At 42.6% G+C, this 16,348-nt stretch overlaps 1 pseudogene; it reads left to right on the top strand.

Moving 5' to 3' along the window:
* The first annotated feature begins 1,370 nt into the window (after positions 1–1,370).
* Positions 1,371–2,072, top strand: LOC129036274 (uncharacterized; annotated as a pseudogene).
* The last annotated feature ends 14,276 nt before the right edge of the window (positions 2,073–16,348 follow it).

Genomic DNA, 16,348 nt, shown 5'->3' with positions numbered 1-16,348 from the left:
TTTATTTAATACCATGTCAATATACATTTAGTTGCTAATCTTTGGACATGAGGCCAATGTCTTTCCTTTGAGTATGGGTCCTCTCAAGATGGTTTCAGCCCAGGCATTCTCATGAGTCCACTTGACCCAAGAACACACTCATTCTTGTCCAGCCAAGCAGTGAGAGTGTGGGCTTCACTTGGGCCCCTCTCCATACTGCCAGCTCTCTCCTTTTCACCTCTCTCATGCATAGGTAGCCACCTTCAGGACAGGCAACCAGCAGGTGCTTCCTATGCTGCCATCCTCTCCAGCTCAGATGTCTTAGTTCATTTGTGTTGTTATAAAGTAATACCTAAGAGGCTGGGTAATTTATAAAGAAAAGAGGTTTATTTGACTCACAGTTCTGCAGGCTGTACAAGAAGCATGGCTCCAGCATCTGCTTCTGGTGAGGGCTTCAGGAAGCTTTCACTCATGTTGGAAGGTGAAGGAGAGCCAAGGTGTGCAGCAATCACATGGTGAGAGAGGAAACAAAAGAGAGTGGGAAGGTGTCAGGTCTCTAAACAATCAGCTGTTGGGGGGAACTAATAGAGTGAGAATTGAGAATTCACTCATAACCATGAGGATGAGACCAAGACATTCATGACGGCTCCATCCCTATGAGCCAAACATCTTCCACAAGATCCCACCTCCAAAACTGGGGATAAAATTCCAACATAAGATTTGGAGGGACATGCATCCAAACTATAGCACCAGAAATGCATGTTTATTAATCTAAGCTACTTGGCTGGTTCTAAACTTCTGGTTGCATCAGGATCACCTGGAGGGCCCATTAAACCATAGACTGCAGGGCCCTGCCCTCAGTTTCTGATTTTATTGGTTAAGATGAAGCTCAATAATTTGCATTTCTAATAATTCCCAAGTGGTGCTGATGTTACTGATGCAGGGGCCACATTTTTGGGAGTCGCTGGTTTAGCCAATCATCTTAATTTCATTCTTTTGGCCTCGGGTTGCTGTGGCCAAGGACCTGTGATAGACCGCTTACTGCTGAGCAGTGTGCTGGGGGCTGAGAAGTTGGGGTGGGATTCTGGGGAAGTTCTCCTCACTCTTAAAGAGTTTTATAGAATAGTGATTCACCACTTGTTTTAGAATAGCGATTCACCACTTTTCCACCTCTGGATGTGGCTGTAAATGTGGCAGCCAGTGGGAACCATGGGGGGAGACACGGCCCATGTGCTGAGGATGGTGGGGGTGGGGGAAGACGGAAGGCACTGGAGCCTTAGAGGATAAGGACATTCAGCTGGTGAATGAACCAATCCTGAGACGCTTCACCTCTGGGCCTTGCATTCTTGAGTGAATACCTCCTGGTTGTTTAACTTTTTGACGGGTCTTCCATGGCTTGCATTCTCACGGGAGCAGATACAGAAGCCAAACCTCGGCCATCTTCCTGGGCCTCCATGGACTGTGAGACTTGGGTGGGATTGTCTCCTTCTCCCTGTAGTGTTGCCTGGGATGCACAATGTCTCCCAAGTTTCTCTGTTCCTAGACTCACCTGCCTGGGGTCCACCTGCTGCTCCTTTGTGTATTCACCTTCCTTTGCTCCCCTCCCCCATGCAAATCTCAGCCCCCTCACTTTTTTTTCCCACCAGAAATACATGCCAGTGGAATACTTTGGGTGTGTGTGTTGAATTTCTTGAAGATTTGCAGGTTGACAGGAAGTCTCAGTGTGTCCTGTGTGGGCTCCCGTCCTGCTGGCTCCGCCCCAGCCCCTCTTTTCCACCCCTCTCCAGGAACACGCACACCAAGGGTCTCACTTTCTACCCAAAGCTCTTCTTAAGGTATTTTCCCCACACAATGATCTTCCCCTTCCTAAGAGGAGTTGGGGTGATAAAGGGTGTGAATGTCCCTTTATCACCTGTGACTGTGAGTCTCAGACCATGTGAACATTTGGGGCAAAGTCATCCCAGAAGCCTTGGGACGTGCAAAATCCCCCAAAGAAGAGGAAGGCTGGTGTTGCATGCTGTGTTCTAAGATGGTCTTTCTCTGGAGGTTTAGGGTTTCCCCAAAAACCCAGTGAATCCACCTGTCATGACTGAGGAAGAGGCAGTGCTCAGACAAGAGGCTTGAAATAGGTGGAGGGAACCACCTCTCCTAGAGCTAGATCATGCATTCTCAGTGGGGTGATAGCATTCCCAAGGGAGCAAATATTGGTTCTTGGGCAGGGGAGGGCAAAAGCCCCTCTCACGTTCTTTATGCATAAAGCACAGATAGGCATTGGTGCATAAAAAGATATATCACGTCTGTGGTATTACAATTGTATGGGTGCACAATTAAGAAAATAATGTCTGAAAAGGCTCCTAGTTGTGGGTTGACAATTTCTTTAAAAGTCTGAGAAGCACTGACGCAGATGAGCTTCTACCTTGGGGCAGCCTCAGCAGGCACCATCCAGTTGCTTGGGACAGACATCTAGGAGGCATCCTACATTGCTCATTTCCTCCAATAGGTCTCAAAGGCTCCAAAAATATATCCCCAACTATTCAAGGGCCGGCTCAAATAGTGGCAACAGAAATGTTATTACCTGTAAAGCCGAAAATATTTACCACATAGCCTTTCATTGAAAGAGTTTGTGAACCCTGGCTGTAAATTATGAGCTACTTAGGGCAAAGGATGGGTCTTAGGCCAGGTGTGGTGGCTCACATCTATAATCCCCATACTTTGGGAGGCCAAGGTAGGAGAATTGCTTGAGCCTAAGAGTTTGAGACCAGCCTGGGCAACATAGTGAGACCCTATCTCTATTAAAAAAAAAAAAAAAAAGACAGGTCTTACTGAACTCTCTCTGGAGCTCTGCCCAGAGCCTGGTGAATAGAAGTCAGTAAGTGTTGAAAGAGGAATAGCTCCTCAAGTATCTAGAACTAGAAATACCATTTGACCCAGCCATCCCATTACTAGGTATATACCCAACACTAGGTATATACCCAAAGGATTATAAATCATGCTGCTATAAAGACACAAGCACATGTATGTTTATTGCGGCACTATCACAATAGCAAAGACTTGGAACCAACCCAAATGTCCATCAATGATAGACTGGATTAAGAAAACGTGGCACATATACACCATGGAATACTATGCAGCCATAAAAAAGGATGAGTTCACGTCCTTTGTAGGGACATGGATGAAGCTGGAAACCATCATTCTGAGCAAACTATCGCAAGTACAGAAAACCCAACACTGCATGTTCTCACTCACAGGTGGGAATTGAACAATGAGAACACACGGACACAGGGTGGGGAATATCACACACCGGGGCCTGTCATGGGGTGGGGGGAGGGGGGAGGGATAGCATTAGGAGAAATACCTAATGTTAAATGACGAGTTAATGGGTGCAGCACACCAACATGGCACATGCATACGTGTGTAACAAACCTGCACGTTGTGCACATGTACCCTAGAACTTAAAGTATAATAATAAAAAAAAGAAAGAGGAATAGCTGAGTGGATGAGTAATGAATGCAGTGCAAGCTCATTTGGTAGAAGGTGCATCTGTACAGTGTAAGAACCAGAAAGCTATGGAGTTTTCTTCTAAAAGCAGAGTCCACATTCAAGTTTAAATCCAGCAACACTACCTTTCCCTCTGCTCCTGCCCTCATTTCTGTTATGCCATATTTGAATAAGACAGAACTTTTTCTTGTGAGGCTCAGATGATTAAAAATGAATTCTTTAAGTACTGCTCTCCTTTGGGAATCTTGAGCAGAGTCTAATGGTGATGAGGAAAAAAAAATCCCTGGTTTAACGCTGATCCTCAGAAAGGGGGAGTGTTTGCTTCACAATGAAAAATTCCACATGTTGCAGACTCATCTGGGGCCTGTCCGGCTGGATTTAATTATGACTTTGCTATGAAGAACTTGTTACTGGGCTTCCTTAGACCTATAAAACTTTACAGCACCAAAAATTACAGTCGCAGTTGCTAACAGGAGTTGAGTGCTTGCTGTATTCAGGTTCTTGGCCAGCGGCTGACATGCATTACAAAAATTCTGAAGCTCAGAGAGGGAAGTGACCTGCTCAAGTTCACACGACTGCCAAGCGGTGGGGCAGGGATTTGACAAGATCTGATAGATTGCAAATTCTCTGTTCTTTTTACTCAATTAGGAGATTAATCATAGTAATAAAATAATACTAGTTGACTGTTAGGAGACAGATTCTATAGACCAGGCTCTTTTAGGATGAACAAAAAGAATAAGGAAGGTTCCTTAATCTAGGGGATGGTATTCCAGGATTTTAATGAAGTAAGAAGGAAAAGAATTGGCTTTTAGGGTAGTGCCTCATGCATGAGAGTCACACTCAAAGGCTGGTATTCATGCCACCTATCCTATCTGGATGGCAACTGGCCATCTTGCTTGCCTTCCCCTCTGTCCTATCTCCCTACTGGTCATAGCCTGACCACTGCTCTGTCCCCCCCAGGTCCCTCCTTGTTATCTTCCAACTCCCTCCCTTCCTTCAATTCTCACTGCTCCTGACCAAGCTCAGGCTGGAAACCTGGCCTCTCTCTCCACAACCTCAAGTGCTTTGAAAGTTCTGTCTCGCAGAAAGCCATCAATTCCACTCTTGGCTCTATCACCACTTTGCTTTGATCACATGTTGTTCTGCCGCCCAGCGACCATTCCCTGCCCTGGTGACAGCATGGTGTGTGCTTTTGGAGAGCTGTAACTCTCTGGCGCTTATCCAGGGTGTTTGGGTGGCTCCGATACTGTCTTAAACTCCAGGGCTGAGCCCAAGCCTGTCTGGTGAGCCTCTGTCTATAGTGACAGAGGTTCATGGATGGAGACATGACCCAAGACAGACCATGGGGACTCAGTTCTTGGACTTTTGTTGCAGTTGTTGGAAAACTTCTCTTTTGTACATTGGAGCTTCCTGAAGCATCAGTGACATAAACCTGCATCTAAATAAAGTCAGCCTAGAGGAAAACAGAGCTGAGAAGTGGAGAGAGCCACCATGATCCAGCCATTCCTGAGGCTAAGATACTGCCTGCACTTCCAAATACCAGAACCAATAAATCCTGTCACCTCGGTTAAACTGGGTTTCTGTCCATTTATTAGTTGTGACTAATGAGGAAATGGAATGGAATGGCATTCCCTCTCTCTATTTCAGTTTCTTCAACAAGAACAAAAAAATTATGGTTCTTTGTTCAATGAGTTACAATGCTGAAGCTGTAAAATTAAGACTAGAACAATTTTGCAAAATTATTTTATCAAAATTTATGTTCTCTAAAACTGCTATATAAATATAATATATATTCTCATGTACGAACCAGATTATATATGTATTTATAGGTTAACATATACAAATGTTAGGCCCCGGAATTATAATAGCCAGGTGAGTAAGCTTGTTCTGATCACAAGGAGCCCTTTCTCCAACGTGACAATACAGACAGGGAAATCAGCAAGTACTTTCCAATGTGATGGGTGCTGTGATGGAGGTGGGGTGGGGGGGTGATGGGTGCTGTGATGGAGGTGGGGTGGGGGGTGATGGGTGCTGTGATGGAGGTGGGGTGGGGGGTGATGGGTGCTGTGATGGAGGTGGGGCGGGGGGGTGATGGGTGCTGTGATGGAGGTGGGGTGGGGGGTGATGGGTGCTGTGATGGAGGTGGGGCGGGGAGGTGATGGGTGCTGTGATGGAGGTGGGGTGGGGGGGTGATGGGTGCTGTGATGGAGGTGGGGTAAGGGGGTGATGGGTGCTGTGATGGAGGTGGGGTGGGGGTGATGGGTGCTGTGATGGAAGTGGGGTGGGGGGTGTCTGAACTAGACTGGGGTGATAGTGGAGAAAGGGGATGGAAGGCTATCTATCTGAACAAGAGGGATGGAAGGCTATCTGAAGGATGAGGAAGAGAAGAAGAGAAATCCATTCAAGTGGTAACAGCTTGCATACTGCACCATGTGGCTGAAAACAGGAAAGCCCATCAGTGCAGCTGGAGCCTACAGTGGCTATAGCAGTTACCAGGTGGCCCCTGACAACGATGTTCCCCGGCCTACCTACTGCCTGAGCTACAGAGAGACTGAAGGATACACTTTAACAGCTCTCCATTGTCAAGATGATGCTCAATTGCAACACTGGATTTTGAGAACATCCACCCCCAACAGTGTAAATTCACCAAAAGCCCAGCCTGAGAATGTATGTCTGACACATAGATGCTTCACAAATATTTGTTGAGTGATGAAAGCTAAGAATATGTTCCAAAAATTGTTCTAAAATTAAACTTCATTTAAAATTCATATCTAGTAGCTAATAGCTCCTTCATAGTCACCCTACTTTCTTTTTTTACCTGAAATGTACACATCTATGAGATTTTAAAAGGATCATGGATATTCAGTTATTAAACTCCCCTTCCTCGAATATTTTACCTTCACAGTAGATGAGGAAGTTTGGATAAAATAAGGAAGAAAAGGAAGACATTTTATACTTATTAAGCATTACTGTATGGATCTGTGGATGTTATTATATTTAATTCTCATCACCACCCTGGAAGTAGGAAGTGTTCTCCTGGATTTACAGACAAACAAATGGAGGGGGTCAGGGTCGCAGGTGGTAAGGTGAGGGCTTGTATTAAAACTTTGACTTGGCCGGGCACGGTGGCTCATGCCTGTAATCCCAGCACTTTGGGGTGCCAAGGTGGGTGGATCACGAGGTCAGGATATCGAGACCATCCTGGCTAACACGGTGAAACCTTGTCTCTACTAAAAATACACAAATTAGCCGGATGTAGTGGCACGTTCCTGTAGTCCCAGCTACTTGGGAGGCTGAGGCAGGAGAATCGCTTGAACCTGGAAGGTGGAGATTGCAGTGAGCTGAGATCGTGCTATTGTACTCCAGCCTGGGTGACAGAGCAAGGCTCCGTCTCAAAACAACAACAAACAAACAAACAAACAAATGAACAAAAAGATGGGGGGAAACATCTTCAGCTCATATGGAACAATATGTTAAAAAGCCTTTTAACTTCCCCTAGTCCAGCAGTGCTGAGGAGAGGCAAGTTTTCCCCCATAATGTCATATATTGTTGAATATGAGGTGAATCTTTCCCTGCTGCGATGGTTAATTTTTTTTTTTTTGAGATGGAGTCTCGCTCTGTCACCAGGCTGTAGTGCAATGGCGTGATCTCAGCTCACTGCAACCTCTGCCTCTTGGGTTCAAGTGATTCTCCTGCCTCAGCCTCCCGAGTAGCTGGGATTACAGGCATGTGCCACCATGCTCAGCTAATTTTTGTATTTGTAGTAGAGACGGGGTTTCACCATGTTGGCCAGGATGGTCTCGATCTCCTGACCTGGTGATCCGCCTGCCTCGGCCTCTCAAAGTGCTGGGGTTACAGGCATGAGCCACTGTGCCCAGCCTGTGATGGTTAATTTTATGTGCCAATGTGGCTAGGCTGCGGTGCCCAGTAATTTGGTAAAATGCCAGCCCAAATGTTGTTGTGAAGGTATTTTTTAGATATGATTAACATTTAAATCAGTGGACTTTGAGTGAAGCCAATTAGCCTTTGTAATGTAGGTGGGCCTTATCCAATCAGTTGAAGGCCTTATGAGAAAAAGACAGATTTTCTGGAGGAAGAAGAAATTGTCCACAAGAGGGCAAGGTTTCCAGATTGCAGCTTTGTGGAATTCAGACTCAATATTGCAGGATTAACTCTCACCTAAGTCTGCAGCCAGCTGGCCTGCCCTATAGATTTTAGACTTTCCAGCCCCCACAATATCATAAACCATATTTTAAAATCTCTCTATAAATACATGTTCTGTTTCTCTGGAGAACCTGACTTATATACCCCCTAAAAATATCAGAGAAGATAATACAAAATATTTAGTTTGGAGTCCTCCTGAAATTATTTTATTTATTTATTTATTTTTGTAGAGACGAGGTCTTACTATGTTGCCCAGGCTGGTCTCAAACTTTTGGGTTCAAGGGATTCTTCCACCTCAGACCCTCAAAATGCTGGGATTACAGGTATGAGCAACTATGCTAGCCCCCAAATTATTTTAAACAGCAGCAAAATACTATTTGGAAAAAATATATTGACCTGAAACAATCTCATCTAATGTTATTTTGGATACCTACAGAGGTCACTGCCAGAATCTGTAAATAAAGGAAGCAGATAAGTTATCCCCCAATTACTTCACATGATGGAAGAGATTCAAGTCAATTATTGATGGTATCAGATAGAAATATGATGGTCTTCTTGGCTCATTTACCATTTCTTTGGGTAGCATGATTGATGGAGAGAGCATTTGCCCAGCTCTGACTCTGTGCCAGGCATTGCACTGGATGTTGGGAATATAGTGGTGACAAATGGAGGCCCTATGCTAGAGCTCATGTGGCCCTGTGGGTCAGAGGACATCCACAGGTAAAACAAAGGTGTTGAGCAAACGCAGCTCACGCAATATTAAAACATGGCTTAAAACAATTCTGCCGCCCCTTTAAAATTTTCTCCAGTGGGAGTTATTCCCCCTGTCTCTGCATAAAAATCCTAGCAGGTACCATGGCTTTTCTCCTCACTCAAACTCTAAGGTTTTAGATAGTTCAACAGTCACTTCAAGCTGGAAATACAGCTTTAATGTAATAACTAGAAAGCTTAGTGCAATACTATTCACAATAGCAAAGACTTGGAACCAACCCAAATGTCCAACAATGATAGACTGGATTAAGAAAATGTGGCACATATACACCATGGAATACTATGCAGCCATAAAAAATGATGAGAATAAAGGGATGGAGGAAGATCTACCAAGCAAATGGAAAACAAAAAAAGGCAGGGGTTGCAATCCTAGTCTCTGATAAAACAGACTTTAAACCAACAAAGATCAAAAGAGACAAAGAAGGCCATTACATAATGGTAAAGGGATTAATTCAACAAGAAGAGCTAACTATCCTAAATATATATGCACCCAATACAGGAGCACCCAGATTCATAAAGCAAGTCCTGAGTGACCTACAAAGAGACTTAGACTCCCACACATTAATAATGGGAGACTTTAACACCCCACTGTCAACATTAGACAGATCAACAAGACAGAAAGTCAACAAGGATACCCAGGAATTGAACTCAGCTCTGCACCAAGCGGACCTAATAGACATCTACAGAACTCTCCACCCCAAATCAACAGAATATACATTTTTTTCAGCACCACACCACACCTATTCCAAAATTGACCATATACTTGGAAGTAAAGCTGTCCTCAATAAATGTAAAAGAACAGAAATTGTAACAAACTGTCTCTCAGATCACAGTGCAATCAAGCTAGAACTCAGGATAAAGAATCTCACTCAAAACCGCTCAACTACATGGAAACTGAACAACCTGCTCCTGAATGACTACTGGGTACATAATGAAATGAAGGCAGAAATAAAGACGTTCTTTGAAACCAACGAGAACCAAGACACAACATACCAGAATCTCTGGGATGCATTCAAAGCAGTGTGTAGAGGGAAATTTATAGCACTAAATGCCCACAAGAGAAAGCAGGAAAGATCCAAAATTGACACCCTAACATCACAATTAAAAGAACTAGAAAAGCAAGAGCAAACACATTCAAAAGCTAGCAGAAGGCAAGAAATAACTAAAATCAGAGCAGAACTGAAGGAAATAGAGACACAAAAAACCCTTCAAAAAATAAATGAATCCAGGAGCTGGTTTTTTGAAAGGATCAACAAAATCGATAGACCGCTAGCAAGATTAATAAAGAAAAAAAGAGAGAAGAATCAAATAGATGCAATAAAAAATGATAAAGGGGATATCACCACCGATCCCACAGAAATACAAACTACCATCAGAGAATATTACAAACACCTCTATGCAAATAAACTAGAAAATCTAGAAGAAATGGATAAATTCCTCAACACATACACCCTCCCAAGACTAAACCAGGAAGAAGTTGAATCTCTGAATAGACCAATAACAGGAGCTGAAATTGTGGCAATAATCAATAGCTTACCAACCAAAAAAAGTCCAGGACCAGATGGGTTCACAGCCGAATTCTACCAGAGGTACAAGGAGGAGCTGGTACCATTCCTTCTGAAACTATTCCAATCAATAGAAAAAGAGGGAATCCTCCCTAACTCATTTTATGAGGCCAGCATCATCCTGATACCAAAGCCTGGCAGAGACACAACAAAAAAAGAGAATTTTAGACCAATATCCTTGATGAACATTGATGCAAAAATCCTCAATAAGATACTGGCAAACAGAATCCAGCAGCACATCAAAAAGCTTATCCACTATGATCAAGTGGGCTTCATCCCTGGGTTGCAAGGCTGGTTCAATATACGCAAATCAATAAATGTAATCCAGCATATAAACAGAACCAAAGACAAAAACCACATGATTATCTCAATAGATGCAGAAAAGGCCTTTGACAAAATTCAACAACGCTTCATGCTAAAAACTCTCAATAAATTAGGAATTGATGGGACATATCTCAAAATAATAAGAGCTATTTATGACAAACCCACAGCCAATATCGTACTGAATGGGCAAAAACTGGAAGCATTCCCTTTGAAAACTGGCACAAGACAGGGATGCCCTCTCTCGCCACTTCTATTCAACATAGTGTTGGAAGTTCTGGCCAGGGCAATTAGGCAGGAGAAGGAAATCAAGGGTATTCAATTAGGAAAAGAGGAAGTCAAATTGTCCTTGTTTGCAGATGACATGATAGTATATCTAGAAAACCCCATTGTCTCAGCCCAAAATCTCCTTAAGCTGATAAGCAACTTCAGCAAAGTCTCAGGATACAAAATCAATGTGCAAAAATCACAAGCATTCTTATACATCAGTAACAGACAAACAGAGAGCCAAATCATGAGTGAACTCCCATTCACAATTGCTTCAAAGAGAATAAAATACCTAGGAATCCAACTTACAAGGGATGTGAAAGACCTCTTCAAGGAGAACTACAAACCACTGCTCAAGGAAATAAAAGAGGATACAAACAAATGGAAGAACATTCCATGCTCATGGGTAGGAAGAATCAATATCATGAAAATGGCCATCCTTCCCAAGGTAATTTACAGATTCAATGCCATCCCCATCAAGCTACCAATGACTTTCTTCACAGAATTGGAAAAAACTACTTTAAAGTTCATATGGAACCAAAAAAGAGCCCGCATCGCCAAGTCAATCCTAAGCCAAAAGAACAAAGCTGGAGGCATCACACTACCTGACTTCAAACTATACTACAAGGCTACAGTAACCAAAACAGCATGGTACTGGTACCAAAACAGAGATATAGATCAATGGAACAGAACAGAGCCGTCAGAAATAATGCCACATATCTACAAGTATCTGATCTTTGACAAACCTGACAAAAACAAGAAATGGGGAAAGGATTCCCTATTTAATAAATGGTGCTGGGAAAACTGGCTAGCCATATGTAGAAAGCTGAAACTGGATCCCTTCCTTACACCTTATACAAAAATCAATTCAAGATGGATTAAAGACTTAAATGTTAGACCTAAAACCATAAAAACCCTAGAAGAAAACCTAGGCATTACCATTCAGGACATAGGCATGGGCAAGGACTTCATGTCTAAAACACCAAAAGCAATGGCAACAAAAGCCAAAATTGACAAATGGGATCTAATTAAACTAAAGAGCTTCTGCACAGCAAAGGAAACTACCATCAGAGTGAACAGGCAACCTACAAAATGGGAGAACATTTTCGCAACCTATTCATCTGACAAAGGGCTAATATCCAGAATCTACAATGAACTCCAACAAATTTACAAGAAAAAAACAAACAACCCCATCAAAAAGTGGGCGAAGGACATGAACAGACACTTCTCAAAAGAAGACATTTATGCAGCCAAAAAACACATGAAAAAATGCTCACCATCACTGGCCATCAGAGAAATGCAAATCAAAACCACAATGAGATACCATCTCACACCAGTTAGAATGGCAATCATTAAAAAGTCAGGAAACAACAGGTGCTGGAGAGGATGTGGAGAAATAGGAACACTTTTACACTGTTGGTGGGACTGTAAACTAGTTCAACCCTTGTGGAAGTCAGTGTGGCGATTCCTCAGGGATCTAGAACTAGAAATTCCATTCGACCCTGCCATCCCATTACTGGGTATATACCCAAAGGACTATAAATCATGCTGCTATAAAGACACATGCACACGTATGTTTATTGCAGCATTATTCACAATAGCAAAGACTTGGAACCAACCCAAATGTCCAACAGTGGTAGACTGGATTAAGAAAATATGGCACATATACACCATGGAATACTATGCAGCCATAAAAAATGATGAGTTCATGTCCTTTGTAGGGACATGGATGAAACTGGAAATCATCATTCTCAGTAAACTATCGCAAGAACAAAAAACCAAACACCGCATATTCTCACTCATAGGTGGGAATTGAACAATGAGAACACATGGACACAGGAAGGGGAACATCACACTTCGGGGACTGTTGTGGGGTGGGGGGAGGGGGGAGGGATAGCATTGGGAGATATACCTAATGCTAGATGACAAGTTGGTGGGTGCAGTGCACCAGCATGGCACATGTATACATATGTAACTAACCTGCACATTGCGCACATGTACCATAAAACCTAAAGTATAATAATGATAATAATAATAATAATAATAAAAGAAAAAAAAAAAAAAGAAAATGTGGCACATATACACCATGGAATACTATGCAGCCATAAAAAATGATGAGTTTGTGTCCTTTGTAGGGACATGGATGAAGCTATAAACCATCATTCTGAGCAAACTATTACAAGGACAGAAAACCAAACACCACATGATCTCACTCATAGGTGGGAATTGAACAATGAGAACACATGGACATAGGAAGGGGAACATCACACATTGGGGCCTGTTGTGGGGTGGCGGGATGGGGGAGGGATAGCATTAGGAAATATACCTAATGTTAAATGACAAGTTAATGGGTGCAGCACACCAACATGGCACATGTATACATATGTAACAAACCTGCACGTTGTGCACATGTACCCTAAAATTTAAAGTATAATTAAAAAAAAAAGTAAGAATGTGGCACATAATAGGAAAAAAAGAAAAGAAAGCTTAGTGCGATATACTAATCCAAGTTCTGAACTGATTTGGCTTTAAATCTTTTCTGCCTGATGTGATCTGGAAGCCGGCTGTGGAGAAGAAGCCTCTCCCAGAATCTTCTCTCTCCTCCACTTTGTCCTTTTCTCGTACCCAGTTCCCCCAGCTTGCTGCCCAGTGTCTGACCTCTTGGGGTGAGAAGGGGAGAATATTCCTAAGGGGAAGAGGGGTCTTTCTCGAGTTGCTTCTGTCCTCTGTGTGAAACATGGATTCCTTGGTGAGGCAGGTGCCTATGGATGCTCCTTCTCTTGTGGGCTGCTTTTGTGTACTTTTTGGAAGTTCCCTGATAGGCTCCTCTCCTGTAGGTCCTTTGACCCATCTTTATTTTGGGTGGTTAGTTTCCACTCCTTTCTCCAACCTGTAGTTCAATCCAGCTATCTGCTGCTGGGGTATCTTGGTCTCTCTCAGCTGCCCTGATTGAGATGGGGTCTGACAGGCTCTATGGCAAGCCCAGTTGGGTCTTCTCTCCTACATGACCTCATTTGGTCCCTAGGAAGCACTCAGGCATCCTTTGCCTTGACAGCCTGGAAGTGTGGCAGTGCTGTTGCCAGCCCATCAAACCTTCATTTCCCTGGCAGGAGTCAAACTCCAGCCCATGTGTGGCACTCCCAGTGTGGGGGTCAGAGTCACATCTAAGTAGCCTTGCAGAAGGAACCCCCTTACCAGGTGGGGATCATGTCTGAGTTGAGTAGCCCTGGGAAAGGACCCTTCTCACTAAGTGGGCGAGAGGATGGGACTTCCAGCACAGCTCTCTCCATAATGAGCCAACTCACAAAATTCTCGCTTCTCCATTTTTTGACCTTTTTATATTCTGGAAATGGTTCTCAAGAATTTCCTTTGAACATCTGCAGTGGTTCCTCCTCTAGAAATGTCATGTCTGTTGTATCTTGGTGTCTGGATGAAAATTCGACTTTAATGCCTTTTTACATATATAAATAAAATTGTGCAACAGAACACACAATATATAACATACCGTGTCTTTGAATTCAGTCTTCATCACTTACCACGTGGCCTTCAGCTGTGACTTAAAACTCTTGGCTTAATTTCCTTCTCTGAAAATTGGGAATAATAGTATTGACCTCACAGGATTGTTGTAAAGATCTAAGATGATGGAAAGTTCTAGCACTGTGCCTAGCATCTCCCAGGCACTCAATAATTTGAGCTGTGATGATCTATTGTATGGTAATGGACAGGCAAGAAGTAACTCACTGGGAGGACTCATGCCCCTTTATGAAGACAGACTGAAAACAAAAACGGACTGAAGTATTGCTCCAGGTTTCGTTTTTCTATTTAAAATACCCACAAACAAAAAATTAGCTTCTCCATTTGAATAAAAGTTTAATCAGTAAAATTTTTTAAATATAAAAGAGAACAAAGCCACATAATCTCAACATGATTATTATTTTGAAATTCTTCTATGCATCTTTTTACCTGGTCGTAATCATACTGCATATCAAATTTAGTACCCCTTTTGCCCATAGATATTACATTGTAGACATTTTCTACTTTATTATATATCTTAATAACTATAATTTTTAATGACAGCAGAATATTTCTTTGAGGAGATAAATGATAATTTACTTTGCTGTCTTCCAATTCTTTGACATTTAGGTGGTTTCTATTTTCTTCTACTTTCATAAATTGAGTCAGTTATAGTTCTTTGTTGGCAAGTAACAGAAATCAACTCCGGATAGCTTAGGCAGGAAGGAATTTGCTTGAAGGATACCCATGAACTCATAGAGTTTGCAAGGGGGTTGAGGAACCAGGTGAATAAAAAGACCAGGATTTGAGGACGTTCTGGGAGTCTGAGCATCAGGAGCTACTTGAAAGTGGGGTGATGGCTGTGCTGTTAGAGTGAATGCATGCTGGCTGTGGTTTCCTGTCCTTGTCAGATCCAGACACAAAGTCCCTAGAGAGAAGGCGATGGAACTAGCCTGGGGCTTGTACTTAGCCCTAGGAGCAGTGAAGTCTGAATGCCTAGATTCACAGCAGGACCAAAATGGTATGTGGTGGGGGCAGGGGCATAAACTCCTCAAAGAAAATAAGGGCATTGGTAGTAGGTGACCAGTAAACCAAGTTTGCACTACATAAATAGTCCATCCTTGCACATATAGCTCTTTCTAGATTTTGGAATTATTTTCTTAGATGAAATTTTCCAAAGTGGAATGACTAGGTCAGAGGATAGAATTTTGGGGGCGGCTCTTGATGTACATTATTGAACAAGAGAGTACAAGAACAATCCTATTAGAAGTATTTGAGAGAGGTAGTCAGTTAAAATGAGGGAATCAAGAATTACACAAACATACTTTAAGCATTTTATTTTACCTATGTCTGTATCTAAATCTCTATACTGCTCATCTTTTGATGCAGGGCCAATGTCTTGGTGTGTGTCCTCTGTTTGGAGTTGTGTGTGGTCTTTCCTGCACATGCGTGATCCACAATGCATTATCTGAAATTTCCAGTCTAGGATTCTGCAAAAGGGAGCAATGACTTAGAGATCCTTGTGAAACCATCTGAATGCAGCATCCCTCTGGATGTTTAAGATTCCTACCCCCTTCAAATCCATTTGCTCGCCCACACCTAACTCCACATCTATAATTTTGCATGAGTGACTTGCTTTTTTTGAGCCTTTCCAAAGCCTTTAATTTAGTTTTCATTGAAACAGTAACTCTCTTATTTATCCTATTCTTACGTAATTGGTTTCTATAATGTTTATTTTAATTACATAATTTTAAAAAATGGCTCAAGAGGCCTTAGCAGGTTTGAGAACAAATACAACTCACTCCTGGTAAGCAGACAGCTCAGCTGGTGAAAGCATCAGGACGCAGAGCACAGGGGAGCAGCGCCTGGTGTGGAGCGATAATGACCCAGTGGGTATCTGTCCACCTGCTTCACAGAAGGAATGGTGAGTTGGCTAAGTGGAGTGGTTTAGGAAAAATTCTGTGCCAGTTTAAATGAACCCTCTTTATATCTTATACAATAATAATGCATTAGCAAAGCTATGAATTTGACCAGGGCACAGTGTGTGTGTTTAGTTCTATGTCCTGTGTATTAGTGTAGCTATGACAACAATCAAGATGTAGAATGATTTCATCACCATAGGCATCTCCTCTGTGCTACCCTTTATACTCACGCCCATTTCTTTCTCCCCTGGCAACAACTAATGTATTCTCTATCTCTATAATTTTGTCATTTGAGTGTTATTTGAATGAAATCATACAGTGTTTGCCCCTTTGAGATTGACTTTTAGA

Source organism: Pongo pygmaeus, chromosome 4 (genome assembly GCF_028885625.2).
Source record: "Pongo pygmaeus isolate AG05252 chromosome 4, NHGRI_mPonPyg2-v2.0_pri, whole genome shotgun sequence".
Classification (NCBI taxonomy): domain Eukaryota; kingdom Metazoa; phylum Chordata; class Mammalia; order Primates; family Hominidae; genus Pongo; species Pongo pygmaeus.
This window is presented reverse-complemented; position numbering and strand designations above follow the sequence as displayed.